General features: G+C 56.9%; 1 long non-coding RNA gene across 2 annotated transcripts in view; it reads right to left on the bottom strand.

Annotated features, from left to right (window-relative positions):
* Nucleotides 1–24,917, bottom strand: part of LOC144611829 (uncharacterized) — a 105,572-nt gene extending 80,655 nt beyond the window's left edge. For both annotated transcript variants that reach the window (XR_013549587.1, XR_013549586.1), the window contains exon 1: nucleotides 24,752–24,917. This is a non-coding gene — a long non-coding RNA (uncharacterized LOC144611829). The remainder of the gene's footprint in view (nucleotides 1–24,751) is intronic.
* Between the last annotated feature and the right edge of the window lie 1,003 nt (nucleotides 24,918–25,920).

The raw sequence follows: 25,920 nt of genomic DNA on the forward strand, positions 1-25,920 counted from the left end.
GGGCCCGTCCTCCTGATCTGTGTATGTCAAGTGACCACTATAACCTTCTTTTTTTTTTTTTTCCTAATCAGATGTGCAGCACTTTGGTCAACATGGGTTGTTTTTAAATGTGCTATACAAATATAATTGACTTGACTTGACTTGCAATAACAAAACAATCAGTGCTTTTCTGGAAACATTTCGAAACAATGTAGCCGTCACAAGCTGAAAACTAAATCCTTTTCTGGAAACTTTTCGAAACAAATGTAGCCGTCACAAGCCACAAGCTGAAAACTAAATCTGCACCGCAGCGCCCCCCTGAAAAAGGGGGGGGGGGGGGCAGCGCTTTAAAACCTCTGTAACTTAAAAAACACGCGACCAAATTAAATGAAAATATCACGGCCGAGCGAGCGCGAGATTGGCGATTGAGGCGGTGCGAAAACCGTCGTGCTACGGTCCGCCGTTTTGCTGCAATCGCTGTTACGTATAAATATACGATATATTCAGGTCAAACCCAAAAAATATATATATATATATTCACAAGATCTGAGTTTTAGTATTATACCAGCACAAGTGTGCCGTTGGGCCCGTCCTCGTAGGGTTTCCATTGTAAACGGGAGGGGAGGGTTGGGAGGGGAGGGGGGATGGGGGAGGTAGAGGGGAGGGAGGGGGTAGGGAGGAGGGATGGGGGAGGGAGGGAGGGGAGGGGAGGGGGGAGGGAGGGGGGTAGGGGGGAGGGAGGGGGGTAGGGGGGGAGGGGGAGGGGAGGAAGGGGGCCCTCCCCTTTTCCCAGTATCCCTCTTTCCCCGTTGGGCCCGTCCTCGTAGGGTTTCCATTGTAACCGGGAGGAGAGGAGGGAGGGAAGGGGGAGGGGGGGAGGAGGGAGGTGTGGAGGAGGAGGGGAGGGGGAGGGAGGGGAGGGAGGGGGGAGGGGAGGGGGGGGGAGGGAGAGGGGGGGGTGGGGGAGGGAGGGGGAAGGAGGGGGGAAGGGGGAGGGAGGGGGACCTCCACTTTTCCCAGTACCCCTCTTTCCCCGTTGGGCCCGTCCTCGTAGGGTTTCCATTGTAACCGGGAGGAGGGGAGGGAGGGAAGGGGGGGGGAGGGAGGAGGGAGGTGTGGAGGGAGGAGGGGGAGGGGAGGGGGAGGGGAGGGGGAAGGGGGGGGAGGGAGGGGGACCTCCACTTTTCCCAGTACCCCTCTTTCCCCGTTGGGCCCGTCCTCGTAAGGTTTCCATTGTAACCGGGAGGAGGGGAGGGAGGGAAGGGGGAGGGAGGGAGGAGGGAGGGGGGAAGGGGGGAGGGAGAGGGGAGGGAGGGGGTAGGGGGGGAGGGAGGGGGGAGGGGAAGGGGGAGGGAGGGGGACCTCCCCTTTTCCCAGTACTCCTCTTTCCCGTTGGGCCCGTCCCCGTAGGGTTTCCATTGTAACTGGGAGGCGGGGAGGGAGGGGGGAGGGCGGGAGGTGGGGAGGGGGATGGAGGGGGGGGAGGGGAGGGGAGGGGGGAAGGGGGAGGGGAGGTGGGAAGGGGTGGGAGGGGAGGGGGAAGGGGGAGTTGGAGGGAGGGGGGGAGGGGAGGGGGGGAGGGAGGGGTTGAGGGGGGAAGGGACACTTGCCCCGGTGGCCCACGAGCATAGGGGCCCCATGCTGATCTGTGTATGTTAAATGACTTGCAATAAAAAACACAACTTTAAAAAATAATCAGCTGCCTTTCGCAACAATGTTGCAACCATCTCACACAAGCATTGTGACGTCACAAGCTGAAGACCTTGGAAAAAAAAAGGTTAAAAATAAAAAGATGTAAATTTGTAAAGAGCAGACACCGAATAGCAGCTGCTTGTCCATTGTGACATCACACGCTGAAGACTAAATCCGCACCGCAGCGCCCCCTATAGAAACTTCAATAAGGGGGTGGGGGCAGCGCTTTAAAACCTCTGTAACTCAAAAAACATACGAACAAATTAAATGAAAATATCGCGGCCGGTCAGCCGGGAGGTTGGTGATCAAGGCGGTGCAAAAACCGTGGCGCCACGGTTTACCGTTTTGCCGGAATCACTGATATATACACAAATCCTGATACAAACCTACAAGATCTGAGTTTTAATAGTATACTAGCACAAGTGTGCCCGTTGGGCCCGTCCTCGTAGGGTTTCCATTGTAACCGGGAGGGGAGTGGGGGGGAGGGAAGGGGGAGGTGGGGGCGAGGGAAGGGGAGGGAGCGAGGAGGGGAGGGGGAGGGAGGGGGGGAGGGGAAGGGGGAAGGGGGAGGGAGAGGGGGGTAGGGGGGGGGTAGGGGGGAGGGAGGGGGGGAGGGAGAGGGGGGTAGGGGGAGGGGGGGACCTCCCCTTTTCCCCAGTACCCCTCTTTCCCCGTTGGGCCCGTCCTCGTAGGGTTTCCAATTGTAACCGGGAGGAGGGGAGGGAGGAAGGGGGGGGGAGGAGGGAGGTGTGGAGGGAGGAGGGCAGGGGGAGGAGGGGGGGAGGGAGGAGGGGGGAAGGGGGGAGGGAGAGGGGAGAGAGGGGGGTGTGGGGGGAGGGGGAGGAAGGGGGGAGGGGAGGGGGGAGGGGAGGGAGAGGGGAGGGGGGAAGGGGGGAGGGGGGAGGGAGGGGGACCTCCCCTTTTCCCAGTAACCCTCTTTCCCGTTGGGCCCGTCCTCGTAAGGTTTCCATTGTAACCGGGAGGAGGGAGGAAGGGAAGGGGGAGGGAGGGAGGGAGGTGTGGAGGGAGGAGTGGAGGGGGAGGGAGGGGGGAGGGGAGGGGGAAGGGGAAGGGGGGGGGAGATGGAGGGGGGGAGGGAGAGGGGAGGGAGGGGGGGGTAGGGGTGAGGGAGGGGGGAAAGGGGGGAGGGTGGGGGACCACCCGTTTTCCCAGTACCCCTCTTTCCCCGTTGGGCCCGTCCTCGTAGGGTTTCCATTGTAACCGGGAGGCAGGGAGGGAGGGGGGAGGGAGGGAGGTGTGGAGTGAGGAGAGGGAAGGAAAGGGGGAGGGGAGGGGGGAAGGGGGGGGGGGAAGGGAGGGAGGGGAGGGAGGGGGACCTCCCCTTTTCCCAGTACCCCTCTTTCCCCGTTGGGCCCGTCCTTGTAGGGTTTCCATTGTAACCGGGAGGCGGGGAGGGAGGGGGAGGGAGGGAGGAGGGGAGGGGGATGGAGGGGGAGGGAGGGAAGGGGTGAGAGGTGAGGGGGGATGGGGGGAGGGGGGAAGGGGGGGATGTGGAGGGAGGGGGGAAGGGGGAGGGAGGGGACCTCCCCTTTTCCCAGTACCCCTCTTTCCCCGTTGGGCCGTCCCCGAGGGGTGAGGGAGGTGTGGAGGGATGGGGAGGGAGTTGGGGAGGAGGGGAGGGAGTGGGGATGGAGGTGGGAAGGAGTGGGGAGGAAGGGGTTGAGGGGGGAAGGGGGACCTCCCCTTTCTTTTTTCGCAACACTTGCCCCGGTGGCCACGAGCATAGGGGCCCCATGCTGATCTGTGTAATGTTAAGTGACTTGCAAATAAAAAACACAACTTTAAAAAACAATCAGTTGCTTTTCGCAACAAAGTAGCCCATCGCACCCAAGCATTGTGAGGTCACAAGCTGAAGACCTTGAAAAAAAGGTTAAAAATAAAAAAATGTAAATTTGTAAAGGTGCAGACACCCAATAGCAGCTGCTTGTCCATTGTGACATCACACGCTGAAGGGGGGGGGAAGGGGGGTCAGCTCGAGCTCATCTCACAGGGGCATTGTGACATCACACGCTGAAGACTAAATCCGCACCGCAGCGCCCCCCTGAAAAAGGGGGGGGGGGGGCAGCGCTTTAAAACCTCTGTAACTTAAAAAATACGCGACCAAATTAAGTGAAAAATATCACGGCCGAGCGAGCGCGAGATTGGCGATTGAGGCGGTGCGAAACCGTGGCGCTACGGTTCGCCTTTTTTCCGCAATCGATGTTACGTACGGTTCAGGCCATTCCCAAAAATTTACACAAGATCTGAGTTTTAATAGTAGTATAAGAAAATAACTGCAGATGCTGGTACAAATCGATTTATTCACAAAATGCTGGAGTAACTCAGCAGGTCAGGCAGCATCTCGGGAGAGAAGGAATGGGTGACGTTTCGGGTCGAGACCCTTCTTCAGACTGATGTCGGGGGTGGGACAAAGGAAGGATATAGGTGGAGACAGGAAGATAGAGGGAGATCTGGGAAGGAGGAGGGGAAGGGAGGGAGATAGATAGATAGATAGATAGGTAGACTAGGTAGACTAGCAAAGCGGGCCCGTTGGGCCCGACCCCAGCCCCACTCTTACTCTCCAAGTGTGCCCGTTCGGGCCCGTCCTCCATGATCTGTCAAGTGACCTGCAATAACACAAAAAACTACTTTAAAACAATCTGTGCTTTTTGGAAACTTTTCGAAACAATGTAGCCGTCACAAGCTGAAGACTAAATCCCCACCGCAGCGTCCCCCTTCTGTAAAACCTTCGATAAATCAGGGGGGGGGGGGCAGCGCTTTAAAACGTTCTGTAACTTAAAAAATGTGCGACCAAATTAAATGAAAATATCGCGGCCGGTCAGCCGGGAGGTTGGTGATCAAGGCGGTGCAAAAACCGTGGCGCGACGGTTTACCGTTTTGCCGAAATCACTGATAACTACCCAAACCCAACATACAAAATATATTCATATAGAAGATCTGAGTTTTAATAGTATACTAGCACAAGTGTGCCCGTTCAAAGCGGGCCGTTGGGCCCGACCCCAGCCCACACTCTTACTCTCCAAGTGTGCCCCGTTGGGGCCCGTCCTCCTGATCTGTCAAGTGACTTGCAATAACAAAAAAAACAACTTTAAAACAATCTGTGCTTTTTTTGGAAACTTTTCGAAACAATGTAGCCGCTCACAAGCTGAAGACCAAATCCCCACCGCAGCGCCCCCCTTCTGTCAACCTTCGATAAATCAGGGGGGGCAGCGCTTTAAAACGTCTGTAACTTAAAAAACATGCGACCAAATTAAATGAAAATATCGCGGCCGGTCAGCCGGGAGGTTGGTGATCAAGGCGGTGCAAAAACCGTGGCGCGACGGGTTACCGTTTTGCCGAAATCACTGATAACTGCTCAAACCCAACATACAAATATATTCATATAGAAGATCTGAGTTTTAATAGTATATAGACTAGCAAAGCGGGCCCGTTGGGCCCGACCCCACACCCCCATTCTCTCCTCCCCCAGCCCCACTCTTACTCTCCAAGTGTGCCGTTGGGCCCGTCCTCCTGATCTGTGTATGTCAAGTGACTTGCAATAACAAAAAACAGTACTTTAAAACAATCTGTGCTTTTCTGGAAACTTCTCGAAACATGTAGCCGTCACAAGCTGAAGACTAAATCCGCACCGCAGCGCCCCCCTTCTGTAAAACCTTCGCTAAATCAGGGGGGGGGGGGGCAGCGCTTTAAAACCTCTGTAGCTTAAAAAACATGCGACCAAATTAAATGAAAATATCGCGGCCGGTCAGCCGGGAGGTTGGTGATCAAGGCGGTGCGAAACCGTGGCGCGGACGGATTACCGTTTTGCCGAAATCACTGATAACTACCCAAACCCAACATACAAATATATTCATACAGAAGATCTGAGTTTTAGTAGTATACTAGAACAAGTGTGCCCGTTCAAAGCGGGCCCGTTGGGCCCGTCCCCACACCCCCCCATTGTCTCCTCCCCCAGCCCCACTCTTACTCTCCAAGTGTGCCCGTTGGGCCCGTCCTCCTGATCTGTGTATGTCAAGTGACCACTATAACCTTCTTTTTTTTTTTTTCCTAATGAGATGTGCAGCACTTTGGTCAACATGGGTTGTTTTTAATTGACTTGACTTGACTTGACTTGCAATAACAAAACAATCAGTGCTTTTCTGGAAACTTTTCGAAACAATGTAGCCGTCACAAGCTGAAAACTAAATCCTTTTCTGGAAAGTTTTCGAAACAATGTAGCCGTCACAAGCCACAAGCTGAAAACTAAATCTGCACCGCAGCGCCCCCCTGAAAAAGGGGGGGGGGGGGCAGCGCTTTAAAACCTCTGTAACTTAAAAAACACGCGACCAAATTAAATGAAAATATCACGGCCGAGCGAGCGCGAGATTGGCGATTGAGGCGGTGCGAAAACCGTCGTGCTACGGTCCGCCGTTATGCTGCAATCGCTGTTACGAATAAATATACGATATATTCAGGTCAAACCCAAAAAATATATATATTATATTCACAAGATCTGAGTTTTAGTATTATATAGATAGATAGATACTGGCAAAGAGGGCCCGTTGGGCCCGTCCCCACACCCCCCATTCTTTCCTCCCCCAGCCCCACTCTTACTCTCCCCACACCCTCCCCTTGGGCGGAGGGAGGGATTGTGGAGACGGGATGGAGGGGGACCTCCCCTTTTCCCAGTACCCCTCTTTCCCCACCACCAAGTCCCCTCCTCAAGACCCCTGTTGTCCCACTCCCCAGTCCCCATTCTCAGACCCCCACATTTTCTTTCACCAAGACACACTCTTAGCATCAGTTAAAGGCCCTGGGGGGGGGGGGGGGTGGCGGGGGAGCGGATCAGTGAAAGGTCCCGGGGGGGGGGGGGTCGCATCAGTGAAAGGTCCCGGGTGGGGGGAACGGGGAGATGTTCTCCATGGTTTTTGAGAGAGGAGAGAAGCAAGTGGAGAGGTGAGAGGTGAGCCCATACGAACAGACGAAAACCAGCTGCAAGCAGAAAGCCTTCAATAAATCAATAGGAGGGGTGCTGCGCGAGTTTTTTGACGTCACACGCTGAAGGCAATTGAAAATAACGGCTGTTTTTTATTTTATTTTACTGAAACCTCTGTAACTTAAAAAATACGCGACCGAATCAAATTAAAAAATCTTTTTCCAGCAGCGTTCAGCGTGGTGATTAATGCGGTGCACAAATCGTGTCGCTACCCTTCACCGTTTTTGCCGAAATCAACCGAAATAACTGAGAGAAAAAATATTTTGACTTATAAACCTCTGTAACTTAAAAAATAAACGACCGAATTAAATAAAAACATCATTTTCGGCAATCGTCCAGCGGTGTGATTAGGCGGTGCAAATATTGTGGCGCTACTGTTTACCGTTGTGCCGTAATCAGCCGAATCAGTGAAATATATGTACCAGTGAGGAGATGCCGCGCATGCGTACTGAGCACAGCCGCACCGCAGCGCCCTCTATAGAAACTTCAATAAGGGGGGGGGGCATCGCTTTAAAACCTCTGTAACTTAACCAATATTCGACCGAATTAAACAAAAACATCATTTTCCAGCAGCTGTCAGAGTGGTGATTAAGACGGTGCAAAAATTGTGGCGCTACAGTTGACCGTTTTTCAGAAATCAGCGAAATCACAGATACATATATATAAATTTAACACAAGATCTGAGTTTTAATAGTATACTAGCAAAGCGGGCCCGTTGGGCCCGTCCCCACACCCCCCATTCTCTCCTCCCCCAGCCCCACTCTTACTCTCCAAGTGTGCCCGTTGGGCCCGTCCTCCTGATCTGTGTATGTCAAGTGACCACTATAACTTCCTTTTTTTTTTTTCCTAATCAGATGTGCAGCACTTTGGTCAACGTGGGTTGTTTTTAAATGTGCTATACAAATATAATTGACTTGACTTGACTTGACTTGACTTGCAATAACAAAAAATACTACTTTAAAACAATCAGTGCCTTTCTGGAAACTTTTCGAAACAATGTAGCCGTCACAAGCTGAAGACTAAATCTGCACCGCAGCGCGCCCCTGAAAAGGGGGGGGGGGGGGGGCAAGCGCTTTAAAACCTCTGTAACTTAAAAAATACGCGACCAAAGTAAATGAAAATATCACGGCCGAGCGAGCGCGAGATTGGCGATTGAGGCGGTGCGAAAACCGTCGCGCTACGGTTTGCCTTTTTTCCGCAATCGATGTTACGTACGGTTCAGGTCATTCCCAAAAATATATACATACATAACACAAGATCTGAGTTTTAGTAGTATACTAGAACAAGTGAGCCCGTTCAAAGCGGGCCCGTTGGGCCCGTCCCCACACCCCCCATTTTCTCCTCCCCCAGCCCCACTCTTACTCTCCCCACACCCTCCCCTTGGGCGGAGTCCCACTCCCCGGTCCCCATTCTCAGTCCCCCCCCCCCCCCCCCCCCCCATTTTCACTCCCCCAGACATACTCGTAGCATCATTTTGGGAGAGAGGAGAGAAGCAAGGGGAGAGAGGAGAGGTGCCACGCTGAAAGCCTTCAATAAATCAGTAGGAGGGGGGTTGGGCGAGTTTTTTGACGTCACACGCTGAAGGCAATTGAAGAAACGGCTTTTTTGTTGTTGTTTTTTACTAAAACCTCTGTAACTTAAAAAATACGAGACCGAATCAAATAAAAAAATCATTTTCCAGCAGCGTTCAGCGTGGTGATTAAGGCGGTGCCCTCTATAGAAACCTCAATAAGGGGGGGGGGCAGCGCCTTAAAACCTCTGTAACTTAAAAAATATGCGACCGAATTAAATTAAAATATCATTTTCCAGCCCCACCCCGCGTGGTGATTAAGGCGGTGCAAACATCGTGGCGCCACGGTTTACCGTTTTGCCGTAATCAGCCGAATCAGTGAAATATATGTACAAGTGAGGAGATGACGCGCATGCGTACTGAGCACAGCCGCACCGCAGCGCCCCCTATAGAAACTTCAATAAGGGGGGGGGCATCGCTTTAAAACCTCTGTCACTTAAAAAATATGCGACCGAATTAAATGAAAACATCATTTTCCAGCAGCTGTCAGCGTGGTGATTAAGGCGGTGCCCGTTGGGCCCGTCCCCACACCCCCCATTCTCTCCTCCCCCAGCCCCACTCTCACTCTCCCCACACTCTCCTCTTTGGCCCGTCCTCTTAGGGTTTGTATCTGGGAGGGGGGAGGGAGTGAAGGGGGGAGGGGTGAGGGAGAGGGAGGTTTTGGGGAGGGAAGTGTGGAGGGATCGAGGGGGAGGGAGTGGTGGAGGGAGGGAGGTGTTGAGGATGGAGGGAGGGGGGGAGGGTGATGAGAGATGGGGTGGTATTTGTGGAGGGGGGAGGGAGGGAGGGGGGAGAGAGTGGGGGGGAGGGGAGGAGGGAGTGATGGGGGAGAGGGGAGGGATATGGTCCTCCCCTTTTCCCAGTACCCCTCTTTCCCCCACCACCAAGTCCCCTCCGCACGACCCCTGTTGTCCCATTCCCCATTATCAGCCCCCCCCCCCATCTTCTCTCCCCCAGACATACTCTTAGCATCAGTTAAAGGCCCGGGGGGGGGTGCGGGGGATCGGATCAGTGAAAAGTCCGGGGGGGGGTGCGGGAGATCGCATCATTCAAAGGCACGGGGGGGGGGGGGGGATAGCGGGGAGATGTTCTCCCTGGTGTGGGAGAGAGGAGAGAAGCAAGTGGAGAGAGGAGAGTTGAGCCGGTGATCGCGGGCTGGCGCCGCTAACGGCGTCCATTTTTTTGGTGCGAGTGAGGAGATGCCGCGCATGCGTACTGAGCACAGCCGCACCGCAGCGCCCCCTATAGAAACTTCAATAAGGGGGGGGCATCGCTTTAAACCCTCTGTAACTTAAAAAATATGCGACCGAATTAAATGAAAACATCATTTTCCAGCAGCTGTCAGCGTGGTGATTAAGGCGGTGCCCGTTGGGCCCGTCCCCACACCCCCCCATTCTCTCCTCCCCCAGCCCCACTCTCACTCTCCCCACACTCTCCCCTTTGGCCCGTCCTCTTAGGGGTTTGTATCTGGGAGGGGGAGGGAGTGAAGGGGGGAGGGGTGAGGGAGAGGGAGGTTTGGGGGAGGGAGGTGTGGAGGGATCGAGGGGGAGGGAGTGGTGGAGGGAGGGAGGTGTTGAGGATGGAGGGGGGGAGGGAGGGGGGAGGGTGATGAGGGATGGGGTGGTATTTGTGGAGGGGGAGGGAGGGAGGGGGGAGAGAGTGGGCGGGGAGGGGAGGAGGGAGTGATGGGGGAGAGGGGAGGGATATGGACCTCCCCTTTTCCCAGTACCCCTTTTTCCCCCACCACCAAGTCCCCTCCGCACGACCCCTGTTGTCCCATTCCCCATTAGCAGCCCCCCCCCCCCCCATCTTCTCTCCCCCAGACATACTCTTAGCATCAGTTAAAGGCCCGGGGGGGGGGGGGGTGCGGGGGGATCGGATCAGTGAAAAGTCCGGGGGGGGGGGGTGCGGGAGATCGCATCATTCAAAGGCCCGGGGGGGGGGGGTGGGATAGCGGGGAGATGTTCTCCCTGGTGTGGGAGAGAGGAGAGAAGCAAGTGGAGAGAGGAGAGTTGAGCCGGTGATCGCGGGCTGGCGCCGCTAACGGCGTCCATTTTTTTGTTGCGAGTGAGGAGATGCCGCGCATGCGTGCTGAGCACAGAGTGAGGAGATTCCACGCATGCGTACTGAGCACTGCCTCACCGCAGCGCCCTCTCTAGAAACCTCAATAAGGGGGGGGGGGGGGCAGCGCCTCAATACCTCTGTAACTTAAAAAATATGCGACCCAATTAAATAAATATTTCATTTTCCAGCCGCACCCCGCGTGGTGATTAAGGCGGTGCAAAAATCTTGGCGCTACGGTTCACCGTTTTTTCCGAAATCAGCGAAATTGCAGATACATACATAACACATATAAACAAGATCTGAGTTTTAATAGTATACTAGAACAAGTGTGCCCGTTCAAAGCGGGCCCGTTGGGCCCGTCCCCACACCCCCCATTCTCTCCTCCCCCAGCCCCACTCTTACCCGTTGGGCCCGTCCTCCTGATCTGTGTATGTCAAGTGACCACTATATTTCCTAATCAGATGTGCAGCACTTTGGTCAACGTGGGTTGTTTTTAAATGTGCTATACAAATATAATTGACTTGACTTGACTTGACTTGACTTGCAATAACAAAAAACAGCACTTTAAAACAATCCTGGAAACTTTCGAAACAATGTTCGAAACAATGTAGCCGTCACAAGCTGAAGACCAAATCTGCACTGCAGCGCCCCCCTGAAAAGGGGGGGGGGAAGCGCTTTAAAACCTCTGTAACTTAAAAATCACGCGACCAAAGTAAATGAAAATATCACGGCCGAGCGAGCGCGAGATTGGCGATTGAGGCGGTGCGAAAATCGTCGCGCTACGGTCAGCCTTTTTTCCGCAATCGATGTTACGTACGGTTCAGGTCATTCTCAAAAATATACACAAGATCTGAGTTTTAATAGTATATAGACTAGCAAAGCGGGCCCGTTGGGCCCGTCCCCACACCCCCCCATTCTCTCCTCCCCGAGCCCCACTCTTCCTCTCCCCACACTCTCCCCTTTGGCCCGTCCTCTTAGGGTTTGTATCTGGGAGGGGGGAGGGAGTGAAGGGGGGAGGGGTGAGGGAGAGGGAGATTTGGGGGAGGGAGGTGTGGAGGGATCGAGGGGGAGGGAGTGGTGGAGGGAGGGAGATGTTGAGGATGGAGGGGGGGAGGGAGGGGGGAGGGTGATGAGAGATGGGGTGGTATTTGTGGAGGGGGGAGGGAGGGAGGGAGGGGGGGAGAGAGTGGGGGGGGGGAGAAGAGGAGGGAGTGATGGGGGAGAGGGGAGGGATATGGACTTCTCCTTTTCCCAGTACCCCTCTTTCCCCCACCACCAAGTCCCCTCCGCACGACCCCTGTTGTCCCATTCCCCATTATCAGCCCCCCCTCCATCTTCTCTCCCCCAGACACACTCTTAGCATCAGTTAAAGGCCCGGGGGGGGGGGGATCGGATCAGTGAAAGGCCCGGGGGGGGGGGGGGGGTGCGGGGGATCGGATCAGTGAAAGGTCCGGGGGGGGGGGGTGCGGGAGATAGCATCATTCAAAGGCCCGGGGGGTGGGATAGCGGGGAAATGATCTCCCTGGTGTGGGAGAGAGGAGAGAAGCAAGTTGATAGAGGAGAGTTGAGCCGGTGATCGCGGGCTTGCCCCGCTAACGGTGTCCATTTTTTTTGGTGCGAGTGAGGAGATGCCGCGCATGCATGCTGAGCACAGAGTGAGGAGATTCCGCGCATGCGTACTGAGCACTGCCTCACCGCAGCGCCCTCTATAGAAACCTCAATAAGGGGGGGGGGGGGCAGCGCCTTAAAACCTCTGTAACTTAAACAATATGCGACCGAATTAAATAAAAATATCATTTTCCAGCCGCACCCCGCGTGGTGATTAAGGCGGTGCAAAAATCGTGGCGCTACGGTTCACCATTTTTTCCGAAATCAGCGAAATCGCAGATACATAATAACACATATAAACAAGATCTGAGTTTTAATAGTATACTAGACAAAGTGGGCCCGTTGGGCCCATTCCCCACTCCCCCATTCTCTCCTCCCCCATCCCCACTCTCACTCTCCCCACACTCTCCCCTTTGGCCCGTCCTCTTAGGGTTTCCATTGTATCCGGGAGGGGGGGGGAGGGAGTGAATGGGGGAGGGAGGGAGAGGGAGGTTTGGGGGAGGGAGGTGTGGAGTGATCGAGGGGGAGGGAGTGGTGGAGGGAGGGATGTGTTGATGATGGAGGGGGGGAGGGAGGGGGGAGGGTGATGAGAGATGGGGTGGTATTTGTGGAGGGGGGAGGGAGGGGGGGGGAGAGAGTGGGGGGGGAGGGGAGGAGGGAGGGATGGGGGAGAGGGGAGGGAAATGGACCTCCCCTTTTCCCAGTACCCCTCTTTCCCCCACCGTGGAGCTACGGTTCACCGTTTTTTCCGAAATCGGCGAAATCGCAGAATCATACATAACACATATAAACAAGATCTGAGTTTTAATAGTATACTAGAACAAGTGTGCCCGTTCAAAGCGGGCCCGTTGGGCCCGTCCCCACACCCCCCATTCTCTCCTCCCCCAGCCCCACTCTTACCCGTTGGGCCCGTCCTCCTGATCTGTGTCTGTCAAGTGACCACTATATTTCCTAATCAGATGTGCAGCACTTTGGTCAACGTGGGTTGTTTTTAAATGTGCTATACAAATATAATTGACTTGACTTGACTTGACTTGACTTGACTTGACTTGACTTGACTTGACTTGCAATAACAAAAAACAGCACTTTAAAACAATCCTGGAAACTTTCGAAACAATGTTCGAAACAATGTAGCCGTCACAAGCAAGCGGGCCCGTTGGGCCCGTCCCCACACCCCCCATTCTCTCCTCCCCCAGCCCCACTCCTGATCTGTGTATGTCAAGTGACCACTATAACTTCCTTCTTTTTTTTTTCCTAATCAGATGTGCAGCACTTTGGTCAACGTGGGTTGTTTTTAAGTGCTATACAAATATAATTGACTTGACTTGACTTGACTTGACTTGACTTGACTTGCAATAACAAAAAACAGCACTTTAAAACAATCCTGGAAACTTTTCGAAACAATGTTGGAAACAATGTAGCCGTCACAAGCTGAAGACCAAATCTGCACTGCAGCGCCCCCCTGAAAAGGGGGGGGGGGCAGCGCTTTAAAACCTCTGTAACTTAAAAATCACGCGACCAAAGTAAATGAAAATATCACGGCCGAGCGAGCGCGAGATTGGCGATTGAGGCGGTGCGAAAACCGTCGCGCTACGGTCCGCCTTTTTTCCGCAATCGATGTTACGTACGGTTCAGGTCATTCTCAAAAATATACACAAGATCTGAGTTTTAATAGTATATAGACTAGAACAAGTGTGCCCGTTCAAAGCGGGCCCGTTGGGCCCGTCCCCACACCCCCCCATTCTCTCCTCCCCCAGCCCCACTCTTACCCGTTGGGCCCGTCCTCCTGATCTGTGTCTGTCAAGTGACCACTATATTTCCTAATCAGATGTGCAGCACTTTGGTCAACATGGGTTGTTTTTAAATGTGCTATACAAATATAATTGACTTGACTTGACTTGACTTGACTTGCAATAACAAAACAATCAGTGCTTTTCTGGAAACTTTTCGAAACAATGGAGCCGTCACAAGCTGAAAACTAAATCATTTTCTGGAAACTTTTCGAAACAATGTAGCCGTCACAAGCCACAAGCTGAAAACTAAATCTGCACCGCAGCGCCCCCCTGAAAAAGGGGGGGGGGGGGCAGCGCTTTAAAACCTCTGTAACTTAAAAAACACGCGACCAAATTAAATGAAAATATGACGGCCGAGCGAGCGCGAGATTGGCGATTGAGGCGGTGCGAAAACCGTCACGCTACGGTCCGCCGTTTTGCTGCAATCGCTGTTACGAATATATCAGGCCAAACCACAAAAAAAAATATACACAAGATCTGAGTTTTAGTATTATATAGATAGACTAGCAAAGCGGGCCCGTTGGGCCCGTCCCCACACCCCCCATTCTCTCCTCCCCGAGCCCCACTCTTCCTCTCCCCACACTCTCCCCTTTGGCCCGTCCTCTTAGGGTTTGTATCTGGGAGGGGGGAGGGAGTGAAGGGTAGAGGGGTGAGGGAGAGGGAGATTTGGGGGAGGGAGGTGTGGAGGGATCGAGGGGGAGGGAGTGGTGGAGGGAGGGAGATGTTGAGGATGGAGGGGGGGAGGGAGGGGGGAGGGTGATGAGAGATGGGGTGGTATTTGTGGAGGGGGGAGGGAGGGGGGAGAGAGTGGGGGGGGGAGAAGAGGAGGGAGTGATGGGGGAGAGGGGAGGGATATGGACTTCTCCTTTTCCCAGTACCCCTCTTTCCCCCACCACCAAGTCCCCTCCGCACGACCCCTGTTGTCCCATTCCCCATTATCAGCCCCCCCCCCCCATCTTCTCTCCCCCAGACACACTCTTAGCATCAGTTAAAGGCCCGGGGGGGGGTGCGGGGGATCGGATCAGTGAAAGGCCCGGGGGGGGGGGGGGGGTGCGGGGGATCGGATCAGTGAAAGGTCCGGGGGGGGGGGGGGGGGTGCGGGAGATAGCATCATTCAAAGGCCCGGGGGGTGGGATAGCGGGGAAATGATCTCCCTGGTGTGGGAGAGAGGAGAGAAGCAAGTTGATAGAGGAGAGTTGATGTATCATTTTCCAGCCCCACCCCGCGTGCAGATACATACCTAACACATAACACAAGATCTGAGATTTAATAGTATACTAGCACAAGTGTGCCCGTTGGGCCCGTCCTCGTAGGGTTTCCATTGTAACCGGGAGGATGGGAGGGAGGGAAGGGGGAGGGAGGGGGTGAGGGGAGGGTGGAGTGGAGGGGGGAGGGGAGGGGGAAGGGGGGGAGGGGGATGGGGAGGGAGAGGGGAGAGAGGGGGGTGGGGGGAGGGTCTATTTTACTTTAAAATAAACAGCGTTCTTTGTTGAAAAGGAAATAAACTTATCTATAGAGCATCAGCTTTTTAAAAATAAATAAAATCACATTCCTCATTTTAAATAAATGTCTTTGTTATAAATGAAATCAAACAGCGGGAGAGGCGACGGCGACTACACCTCCCGGCAGTCAGCGCTGCTGGGACGGGAGGGAGGGAGGGATGAGGGAGGGAGGAGAGTGGGGAGGGAGGGGGACCTCCCCTTTTCCCAGTACTCTTCTTTCCCAAACCACCAAGCCCCCTGTTGTCCCCCTCCCCAGTCCCCATTCTCAGACCCCCCCATTCTCTCTCCCCCAGATACACTCTTACTCTACCCCCCCCCCTTTCCCCAGCACACCCCTTTCCCCGTTGGGCCCGTCCTCGTAGGGTTTCCATTGTAACCGTGAGGCAGGGAGGGAGGGGGGAGGGAGGGAGGAGGGAGGTGTGGAGGGAGGAGGGGAGGGGGAGGGAGGGTGGGAGGGGAGGGGGAGGGGGGAAGGGGGGGGAGGGGGAGGTGGAGGGAGGGGGAGGGAGAGGGGGAGGGGTGGGGGGAAGGGGGGAGGGATGGAGGGTGGAAGGGGGAGGGAGGGGGACCTCCCCTTTTCCCAGTACCCCTCTTTCCCCGTTGGGCACGTCCTCGTAGGGTTTCCATTGTAACCGGGAGGGGAGGGAGGGAAGGGGGAGGGAGGGAGGAGGGAGGTGTGGAGGGAGGAGCGGAGGGGGAGGGAGGGAGGGGAGGGGGAGGGGAGGGGGGGAGGGGGGAAGGGAGAGGGGGGAGGGGGAGGGAGGGGGAGGGAGGGGGAGGGGAAGGGCGGAGGGAGGGGGCCTCCCCTTTTCCCAGTACCCCTCTTTCACCGTTGGGCCCGTCCTCGTAGGGTTTACATTGTAACCGGGAGGAGGGGAGGGAGGGAAGGGGAGGGAGGGAGGAGGGAGGTGTGGAGGGAGGAGGGGAGGGGAGGGGAAGGGGGGAGGGAGAGGGGAGGGAGGGGAGTAGGGGGGGAGGGAGGGGGGAGGGAGGGGGGAGGGGATGGGGAAGGGGGAGGGAGGGGGACCTCCCCTTTTCCCAGTACCCCTCTTTCCCCGTTGTGCCCGTCCTCGTAGGGTTTCCATTGTAACCGGGAGGGGAGTGGGGGGGGAGGGAAGGGAGGAGGGAGGTGCGGAGGGGGGAGGGGAGGGGGGAGGGGGGAAGGGGGGGAGGGAGAGGGGAGGGAGGGGGTAGGGAGGGGGGAGGGAGGGGGTCCACCCGTTTTCCCAGTACCCCTCTTTCCCCGTTGGGCCCGTCCTCGTAGGGTTTCCATTGTAACCGGGAGGCGGGGAGGGTGGGGGGAGGGAGGGAGGTGTGGAGGGAGGAGGGGAGGGAAGGGGGGGAGGGGAGGGGTGAAGGGGGAAGGGGGGGAGGTGGAGGGAGGGGGGAAGGGGGAGGGAGGGGGACCTCCCATTTTCCCAGTACCCCTCTTTCCCCGTTGGGCCCGTCCTCGTAGGGTTTCCATTGTAACCGGGAGGCGGGGATGGAGGGGGGAGGGAGGGGGAAGGGGGGAGGGAGGGGGACCTCCCCTTTTCCCAGTACCCCTCTTTCCCCGTTGGGCCCGTCCCCGAGGGGTGAGGGAGGTGGGGAGGGATGGGGAGGGAGTTGGGGAGGAGGGGGGGAGGGAGTGGGGATGGAGTGGGGAGGAAGGGGTTGAGGGGGGAAGGGGGACCTCCCCTTTCTTTTTTCGAAACACTTGCCCCGGTGGCCCACGAGCATAGGGGCCCCATGTTAAGTGACTTGCAATAAAAAACAACTTTAAAAAACAATCAGCTGCTTTTCGCAACAATGTTGAACCCATCTCACACAAGCATTGTGACGTCACAAGCTGAAGACCTTGAAAAAAAAGGTTAAAAATAAAAAGATGTAAATTTGTAAAGAGTAGACACCCAATAGCAGCTGCTTGTCCATTGTGACATCACACGCTGAAGGGGGGGGAAGGGGGGTCAGCTCGAGCTCATCTCACAGGGGCATTGTGACATCACACGCTGAAGACTAAATCCGCACCGCAGCGCCCCCCTGAAAAGGGGGGGGGGGCAGCGCTTTAAAACCTCTGTAACTTAAAAAATAAGCGACCAAATTAAGTGAAAATATCACGGCCGAGCGAGCGCGAGATTGGCGATTGAGGCGGTGCGAAAACCGTGGCGCTACGGTTCGCCTTTTTTCCGCAATCGATGTTACGTACGGTTCAGGTCATTCCCAAAAATTTACACAAGATCTGAGTTTTAATAGTATATAGACTAGCACAAGTGTGCCCGTTGGGCCCGTCCTCGTAGGGTTTCCATTGTAAACGGGAGGGGAGTGGGGGGTGAGGGAAGGGGGAGGGTGGGGGGAGGGAAGGGGGAGGGTGGGGGGAGGGAAGGGGGAGGGAAGGGGGAGGGAGGGAGGGGGGAGGGGAGGGGGGAAGGGGGAGGGAGAGGGGAGGGAGAGGGTAGGGAGGAGGGAGGGGGGAGGGAGGGAGGGGAGGGGAGGGGGGAGGGAGGGGGGGAGGGAGGGGGAGGGAGGGGGGGAGGGAGGGGGAGGGAGGGGGAGGGGAGGGGGAGGAAGGGGGACCTCCCCTTTTCCCAGTACCCCTCTTTCCCCGTTGGGCCCGTCCTCGTAGGGTTTCCATTGTAACCGGGAGGAGGGGAGGGAGGGAAGGGGGAGGGAGGGAGGAGGGAGGTGTGGAGAGAGGAGGGGAGGGGGAGGGAGGGGAGGGGAGGGAGGGGAGGGAGGGGGGGAGGGGAGGGTGGGAGGGAGAGGGGGGGTGAGGGGGAGGGAGGGGGAGGGAGTGGGAGGGGAGGGGGGAAGGGGGAGGGAGGGGGACCTCCCCTTTTCCCAGTACCCCTTTTTCCCCGTTGTGCCCTTCCTCGTAGGGTTTCCATTGTAACCGGGAGGAAGGGAGGGAGGGAAGGGGGAGGGAGGGAGGAGGGAGGTGTGGATGGAGGAGGGGAGGGGGAGGGAGGGGGGGAGGGGAGGGGGAAAGGGAGGGGAGGGGGAGGGAGAGGGGTAGGGGTGGGGGGAGGGGGAGGGAGGGGGGAGGGAGGGGGACCTCCCCTTTTCCCAGTACCCCTCTTTCCCCGTTGGGCCCGTCCTCGTAGGGGGGAGGGGGGAAGGGGGAGGGAGGGGGACCTCCCCTTTTCCCAGTACCCCTCTTTCCCCGTTGGTCCCGTCCCCGTAGGGTTTCCATTGTAACTGGGAGGCGGGGAGGGAGGGGGGAGGGAGGGAGGAGGGGAGGGGGATGGAGAGGGGAGGGGAGGGGAGGGGGAAGGGGTGGGAGGGGAGGGGGAAGGGGTGGGAGGGGAGGGGGAAGGGGGGAGTTGGAGGGAGGGGGAGGGAGTGGGGATGGAGGTGGGATGGAGTGGGGAGGAAGGGGTTGAGGGGGAAGGGGGACCTCCCTTTCTTTTTTCGAACACTTGCCCCGGTGGCCCACGAGCATAGGGGCCCCATGCTGATCTGTGTATGTTAAATGACTTGCAATAAAAAACACAACTTTAAAAAACAATCTGCTGCCTTTCGCAACAATGTTGCAACCATCTCACACAAGCATTGTGACGTCACAAGCTGAAGACCTTTAAAAAAAATAAAAAATAAAAAGATGTAAATTTGTAAAGAGCAGACACCCAATAGCAGCTGCTTGTCCATTGTGACATCACACGCTGAAGACTAAATCCGCACCGCAGCGCCCCCTATAGAAACTTCAATAAGGGGGGGCAGCGCTTTAAAACCTCTGTAACTTTAAAAACATACGAACAAATTAAATGAAAATATCGCGGCCGGTCAGCCGGGAGGTTGGTGATCAAGGCGGTGCAAAAAACCCTGGCGCCACGGTTTACTGTTTTGCCGGAATCACTGATATATACACAAATCCTGATACAAGATCTGAGTTTTAATAGTATATACTAGACAAAGTGGGCCCGTTGGGCCCATTCCCCACACCCCCATTCTTTCGTCCCCCATCCCCACTCTTACTCTCCCCACACTCTCCCCTTTGGCCCGTCCTCTTAGGGTTTCCATTGTATCCGGGAGGGGGGGAGGGAGTGAAGGGGTGAGGGAGGGAGAGGGAGGTTTGGGGGTGGGAGGTGTGGAGTGATCGAGGGGGAGGGAGTGGTGGAGGGAGGGATGTGTTGAGGATGGAGGGTGGAGGGAGGGGGGGGAGGGTGATGAGAGATGGGGTGGTATTTGTGGAGGGAGGGAGGGGGGGGGAGAGAGGGGGGAGGGAGGGATGGGGGAGAGGGGAAGGATATGGACCTCCCCTTTTCCCAGTACCCCTCTTTCCCCACCACCAATTCCCCTCCGCACTACCCCTGTTGTCCCATTCCCCATTCTCAGCCCCCAGACACACTCTTAGCATCAGTTAAAGGCCCGGGGGGGGGGGTGTTGAGGATTGAGGGGGGGAGGGTGATGAGAGATGGGGCGGTATTTGTGGAGGGGGGAGAGAGTGAGGGGGGAGGGGGCCCGGGGGGGTGATAGCGGGGAGATGTTCTCCCGGGTGTGGGAGAGAGGAGAGAAGCAAGGGGAGAGAGGAGAGGTGAGCCGGTGATCGCGGGCTGGCGCCGCTAACGGCGTCCATTGTTTTGGTGCGAGTGAGGAGATGCCGCGCATGCGTGCTGAGTACAGAGTGAGGAGATTCCGCGCATGCGTACTGAGCACTGCCGGACCGCAGCGCCCCCCTTCTGTCAAAACTTCGATAAATGAGGGGGGGGCAGCACTTTTAGACCTCTGTAACTTAAAAAATAAGTCCGAATTAAATAAAAATATCATTTTCCAGCAGCGAACCGCATGCTGAATAATGCGGTTCAAAAATCGTGGCGCTACGGTTCACCGTTTTGCCGGAATTGCCGTATTCAGCCGACATCAGTGGAATATATATACAAACATACAAGATCTGAGTTTTAGTAGTATACTAGAACAAGTGTGCCCGTTGAAAGCGGGTCCGTTGGGCCCGTCCCCACACCCCCCATTTTCTCCTCCCCCAGCCCCACTCTTACTCTCCCCACACCCTCCCCTTGGGCGGGGAGGGAGTGGTGGAGGGAGGGAGGTGTTGAGGATGGAGGGGGGGAGGGTGATGAGAGATGGGGCGGTATTTGTGGAGGGGGGAGAGAGTGAGGGGGGAGGGGGAGGGGAGGAGGGAGGGATGGGGGAGAGGGGAGGGATATGGACCTCCCCTTTTCCCAGTACCCCTCTTTCCCCCACCACCAATTCCCCTCCGCACTACCCCTGTTGTCCCATTCCCCATTCTCAGACCACACCCCCCCCATCTTCTCTCCCCCAGACACACTCTTAGCAGCAGTTAAAGGCCCGGTGGGGGGGGGGGGGTGCGGGGGATCGGATCAGTGAAAATTCCGGGGGGGGGGGGTGCAGGAGATCGCATCATTCAAAGGCCCGGGGGGGGGGGATAGCGGGGGGGGGGGGGGGAGCGCATCAGTGAAAGGTCGGGGGGGGGAGGGGGGAGCGCATTAGTGAAAGGTCCGGGGGGGGGGGGGGGGGAGAGAGCATCAGTGAAAGATCCGGGGGGGGGGGATAGCGGGGAGAGGATCTCCCGGTGTGGGAGAGAGGAGAGAAGCAAGGGGAGAGAGGGGCACAGACGCACAGCAGCGCCACGCTGAAAGCCTTCAATAAATCAGTAGGAGGGGGGTGCATGGGCATTGGCACGTCACACGCTGAAGGCCATGGAAAAGACGGCTGGAATTTTTTTTAAAAAACTAAAACGTCTGTAACTTAAAAAATATACGACCGAATCAAATAAAAATATCATTTTCCAGCAGCGTTCAGCGTGGTGATTAAGGCGGTGCAAAAATTGTGGCGCTACGGTTCACCGTTTTTGCCGAAAATCAGCCGAAAGAATGAGAGATTTAAAAAAAGACATTTAAACCTCTGTAACTTAAAAAATATACGACCGAATTAAATAACAATATCATTTTCGGCAAGCGTCCAGCGGTGTGATTAGGGTGGTGCAAAAATTGTGGCGCTACGCCTCACCGTTTTGCAGAAATCAGCCGAAATCACTGTTACAGATATACATACAAGTCAGAGTTTTAGTAAGATTAGAAAATAGATAGACTAGCACAAGTGTGCCCGTTGGGCCCGTCCTCGTAGGGTTTCCATTGTAACCGGGAGGATGGGAGGGAGGGAAGTGGGAGGGAGGGGGGGAGGGGAGGGTGGAGTGGAGGGGGGAGGGGAGGGGGAAGTGGGGGAGGGGGATGGGGAGGGAGAGGGGAGGGAGGGGGGTGGGGGGGAGGGTCTATTTTACTTTAAAATGAACAGCGTTCTTTGTTGAAAAGGAAATAAACTTATCTATAGAGCATCAGCTTTTTTTAAATAAATAAAATCAAACTTAATGAAAATCACATTCCTCATTTAAAATAAATGTCTTTGTTATAAATGAAATCAAACAGCGGGAGAGGCGACGGCGACTACACCTCCCGGCGGTCAGCGCTGCTGGGACGGGAGGGAGGGAGGGATGAGGGAGGGAGGAGAGTGGGGAGGGAGGGGTACCTCCCCTTTTCCCAGTACTCTTCTTTCCCAAACCACCAAGCCTCCTGTTGTCCCCCTCCCCAGTCCCCATTCTCAGACCCCCCCATTCTCTCTCCCCCAGATACACTCTTACTCCCCCCCCCCCTTTCCCCAGCACACCCCTTTCCCCGTTGGGCCCGTCCTCGTAGGGTTGCCATTGTAACCGTGAGGCAGGGAGGGAGGGGGGAGGGAGGGAAGAGGGAGGTGTGGAGGGAGGAGGGGAGGGGGAGGGAGGGGGAGGGGGGAAGGGGGGGAGGTGGAGGGAGGGGGAGGGAGAGGGGGAGGGGTGCGGGGAAGGGGGGAGGGAGGGAGGGTGGATGGGGGAGGGAGGGGGACCTCCCCTTTTCCCAGTACCCCTCTTTCCCCGTTGTGCCCGTCCTCGTAAGTTTTCCATTGTAACCGGGAGGGGAGTGGGGGGGAGGGAAGGGAGGATGGAGGTTTGGAGGGGGGAGGGGAGGGGGAGGGGGAAGGGGAAGGGGGAGGGAGAGGGGAGGGAGGGGGGAAGGGGGGAGGGAGGGGGACCACCCGTTTTCCCAGTACCCCTCTTTCCCCGTTGGGCCCGTCGTCGTAGGGTTTCCATTGTAACCGGGAGGCGGGGAGGGTGGGGGGAGGGAGGGAGGTGTGGAGGGAGGAGGGGAGGGAAGGGGGGAGGGGAGAGGGGAAGGGGGGGAGGTGGAGGGAGGGGGGAGGGAGGGGGGAAGGGGGAGGGAGGGGGACCTCCCATTTTCCCAGTACCCCTCTTTCCCCGTTGGGCCCGTCCTCGTAGGGTTTCCATTGTAACCGGGAGGCGGGGAGGGAGGGGGGAGGGAGGGAGGAGGGAGGTGTGGAGGGAGGAGGGGAGGGAAGGGGGGAGGGGGGAAGGGGAGGGGGAAGAGGGGGAGGTGGAGGGAGAGGGAGGGAGGGGGGAAGGGAGGAGGGAGGGGGACCTCCCCTTTTCCCAGTACCCCTCTTTCCCCGTTGGGCCCGTCCTCGTAGGGTTTCCATTGTAACAGGGAGGTGGGGAGGGAGGGGGGTGGGATGGAGAAGGGGAGGGGGATGGAGGGGGGGAGGGGAGGGGGTGGGAGGGGAAGGGGGGGAGGGGGGAAGGGGGGGAGGTGGAGGGAAGGGGTGGGAGGGGGGAGGGAGGGGGAAGGGGAAGGGAGGGGGACCTCTCCTTTTCCCAGTACCCCTCTTTCCCCGTTGGGCCCGTCCTCGTAGGGTTTCCATTGTAACCGGGAGGGGAGTGGGGGGGAGGGAAGGGAGGGAGGAGGGAGGGAGGGGGGAGGGGAGGGGGGGAGGGGAGGGGGGAAGGTGGAGGGAGGGGGACCACCCCTTTTCCCAGTACCCCTCTTTCCCCTTTGGGTCCGTCCCCGTAGGGTTTCCATTGTAACCGGAAGGGGGGGAGGGAGGGTGGAAGGGTGGAGGGAGGGGGGGGGGAGTGGGGAGGGAGTTGGGGAGGGGGGGAGGGAGTGGGGATGAAGGAAGGGGGAGGAAGGGGTTGAGGGGGGAAGGGGACGGGGGTCCCAAACCACCAAGCCCCCTCTGCAACGACCCCTGTTGTCCCCCTCCCCACTTGCCCCGGTGGCCCACGAGCATAGGGGCCCCATGCTGATCTGTGTATGTTAAGTGACTTGCAATAAAAAACACAACTTTAAAAAACAGTCAGCTGCTTTTCGCAACAATGTTGAACCCATCTCACACAAGCATTGTGACGTCACAAGCTGAAGACCATGAAAAAAAAGGTTGAAAATAAAAAGATGTAAATTTGTAAAGAGTAGACACCCAATAGCAGCTGCTTGTCCATTGTGACATCACACGCTGAAGGGGGGGGGGAGGGGGGTCAGCTCGAGCTCATCTCACAGGGGCATTGTGACATCACACGCTGAAGACTAAATCCGCACCGCAGCGCCCCCCTGAAAAGGGGGGGGGGGGCAGCGCTTTAAAACCTCTGTAACTTAAAAAATACGCGACCAAATTAAGTGAAAATATCACGGCCGAGCGAGCGCGAGATTGGCGATTGAGGCGGTGCGAAAACCGTGGCGCTACGGTTCGCCTTTTTTCCGCAATCGATGTCACGTACGGTTCAGGTCATTCCCAAAAATTTACACAAGATCTGAGTTTTAATAGTATACTAGACAAAGTGGGCCCGTTGGGCCCATTCCCCACTCCCCCATTCTCTCGTCCCCCATCCCCACTCTTACTCTCCCCACACTCTCCCCTTTGGCCCGTCCATTGTATCCTGGAGGGGGTGAGGGAGTGAAGGGGGGAGGGAGGGAGAGTGAGGTTTGGGGGAGTGATGTGTGGAGTGATCGAGGGGGAGGGAGTGGTGGAGGGAGGGATGTGTTGAGGATGGAGGGTGGAGGGAGTGTGGGAGGTTGATGAGAGATGGGGTGGTATTTGTGGAGGGAGGGAGGGGGGGGAGAGAGGGGGGTGGGAGGGATGGGGGAGAGGGGAGGGATATGGACCTCCCCTTTTCCCAGTACCCCTCTTTCCCCCACCACCAATTCCCCTCCGCACTACCCCTGTTGTCCCATTCCCCATTCTCTGCCCCTTCCCCCCATTTTCTCTCCCCCAGACACACTCTTAGCATCAGTTAAAGGCCCGGGGGGGTGGGGGTGCGGGTGATCGGATCAGTGAAAAGTCCGGTGGGGTGGGGGCTTCGGGAGATCGCATCATTCAAAGGCCCGGGGGGGGGTGGGATAGCGGGGAGATGTTCTCCCGGGTTTTTGGAGAGAGGAGGGAAGCAAGGGGAGAGAGGAGAGGTGAGCCGGTGATCGCGGGCTGGCGCCGCTAACGGCGTCCATTGTTTTGTTGCGAGTGAGGAGATGCCGCGCATGCGTGCTGAGTACAGAGTGATGAGATTCCGCGCATGCGTACTGAGCACTGCCGTGGCGCTAAGGTTAACCGTTTTGCCGGAATTGCCGTATTCAGCCGACATCAGTGGAATATACATATATATATATACAACATCTGAGTTTTAATAGTATACTAGAACAAGTGTGCCCGTTGGAAGCGGGCCCGTTGGGCCCGTCCCCACTCCCCCCATTCTCTCCTCTCCCAGCCCTACTCTTACCCGTTTTGTGATGACAGATGTTGCGGTATTTGTTGAGGGGGGAGAGAGTGAGTTGGGAGTGGGGGTTGTTTTGCGGGGAGATGTTCTCCGGGTTTTTGGAGAGAGGAGAGAAGCAAGGGGAGAGAGGAGAGGTGTGCCGGTGATTGCGGGCTTGCTCCGCTAACGGCGTCCATTGTTTTTGTGCGTGTGAGGATATTCCGCGCATGCGTGTTGAGTGGAGATTCCGCGCATGCGTACTTAGCAATTCCGGACCGCAGCGCCCCCCTTCTGTCAAAACTTCGATAAATGAGGGGGGCAGCGCCTTTAGACCTCTGTAACTTAAAACATATGCGTCCGAATTAAATAAAAATTTCATTTTCCAGCAGCGAACCGCATGCTGATTAAGGCAGTACAAAAATCGTGGCGCTACGGTTCACCGTTTTGCCGGAATTGCCGTATTCAGCCGACATCAGTGGAATATATATATATATACACAACATCTGAGTTTTAATAGTATACTAGACCGAGTGGGCCCGTTGGGCCCGTCCTCGTAGGGTTTCCATTGTAACCGGGAGGGGAGGAAAGGGGGAGGGTTGGGGGAGGGAAGGGGGAGGGAGGAGGGAGGGGAGGGGGGGAGGGGGGAGGGAGAGGGGAGGGAGGGGGGTAGGGGGGAGGGAGGGGGGAATGGGAGGGGGAGGGGGGAAGGGAGGAGGGAAGGGGGGGAGGGAGAGGGGAGGGGGGAGGGAGGGAGGGGGACCTCCCCTTTTCCCAGTACCCCTCTTTCCCCGTTGGGCCCGTCCTCGTAGGGTTTCCATTGTAACCGGGAGGGGAGGGCGGGAAGGGGGAGGGAGGGAGGAGGGAGGTGTGGAGGGAGGAGGGGAGGGGAGGGAGGGGGGAGGGGAGGGAGGGGGGTAGGGGGGAGGGGGAGGGAGAGGGGAGGGGGGAGGGGAGGGGGAAGGGGGGAGGGAGGGGACCTCCCCTTTTCCCAGTACTCCTCTTTCCCCGTTGGGCCCGTCCTCGTAGGGTTTCAATTGTAACCGGGAGGGGGGAGGGAGGGTGGAAGGAGGGGGGAGAGGGATGGAAGGGTGGAGGGAGGGGGGGAGGGATTGGGGAGGGAGGGAAGGAGGGAGGGGGGAGTTAGGGGGGAGGGGGGAGGGAGTTGGGGAGGGAGGGGGAGGAGGGGGGGAGGG

This window comes from Rhinoraja longicauda, chromosome 41 (genome assembly GCF_053455715.1).
Source record: "Rhinoraja longicauda isolate Sanriku21f chromosome 41, sRhiLon1.1, whole genome shotgun sequence".
NCBI classification, from domain to species: Eukaryota; Metazoa; Chordata; class Chondrichthyes; order Rajiformes; family Arhynchobatidae; genus Rhinoraja; species Rhinoraja longicauda.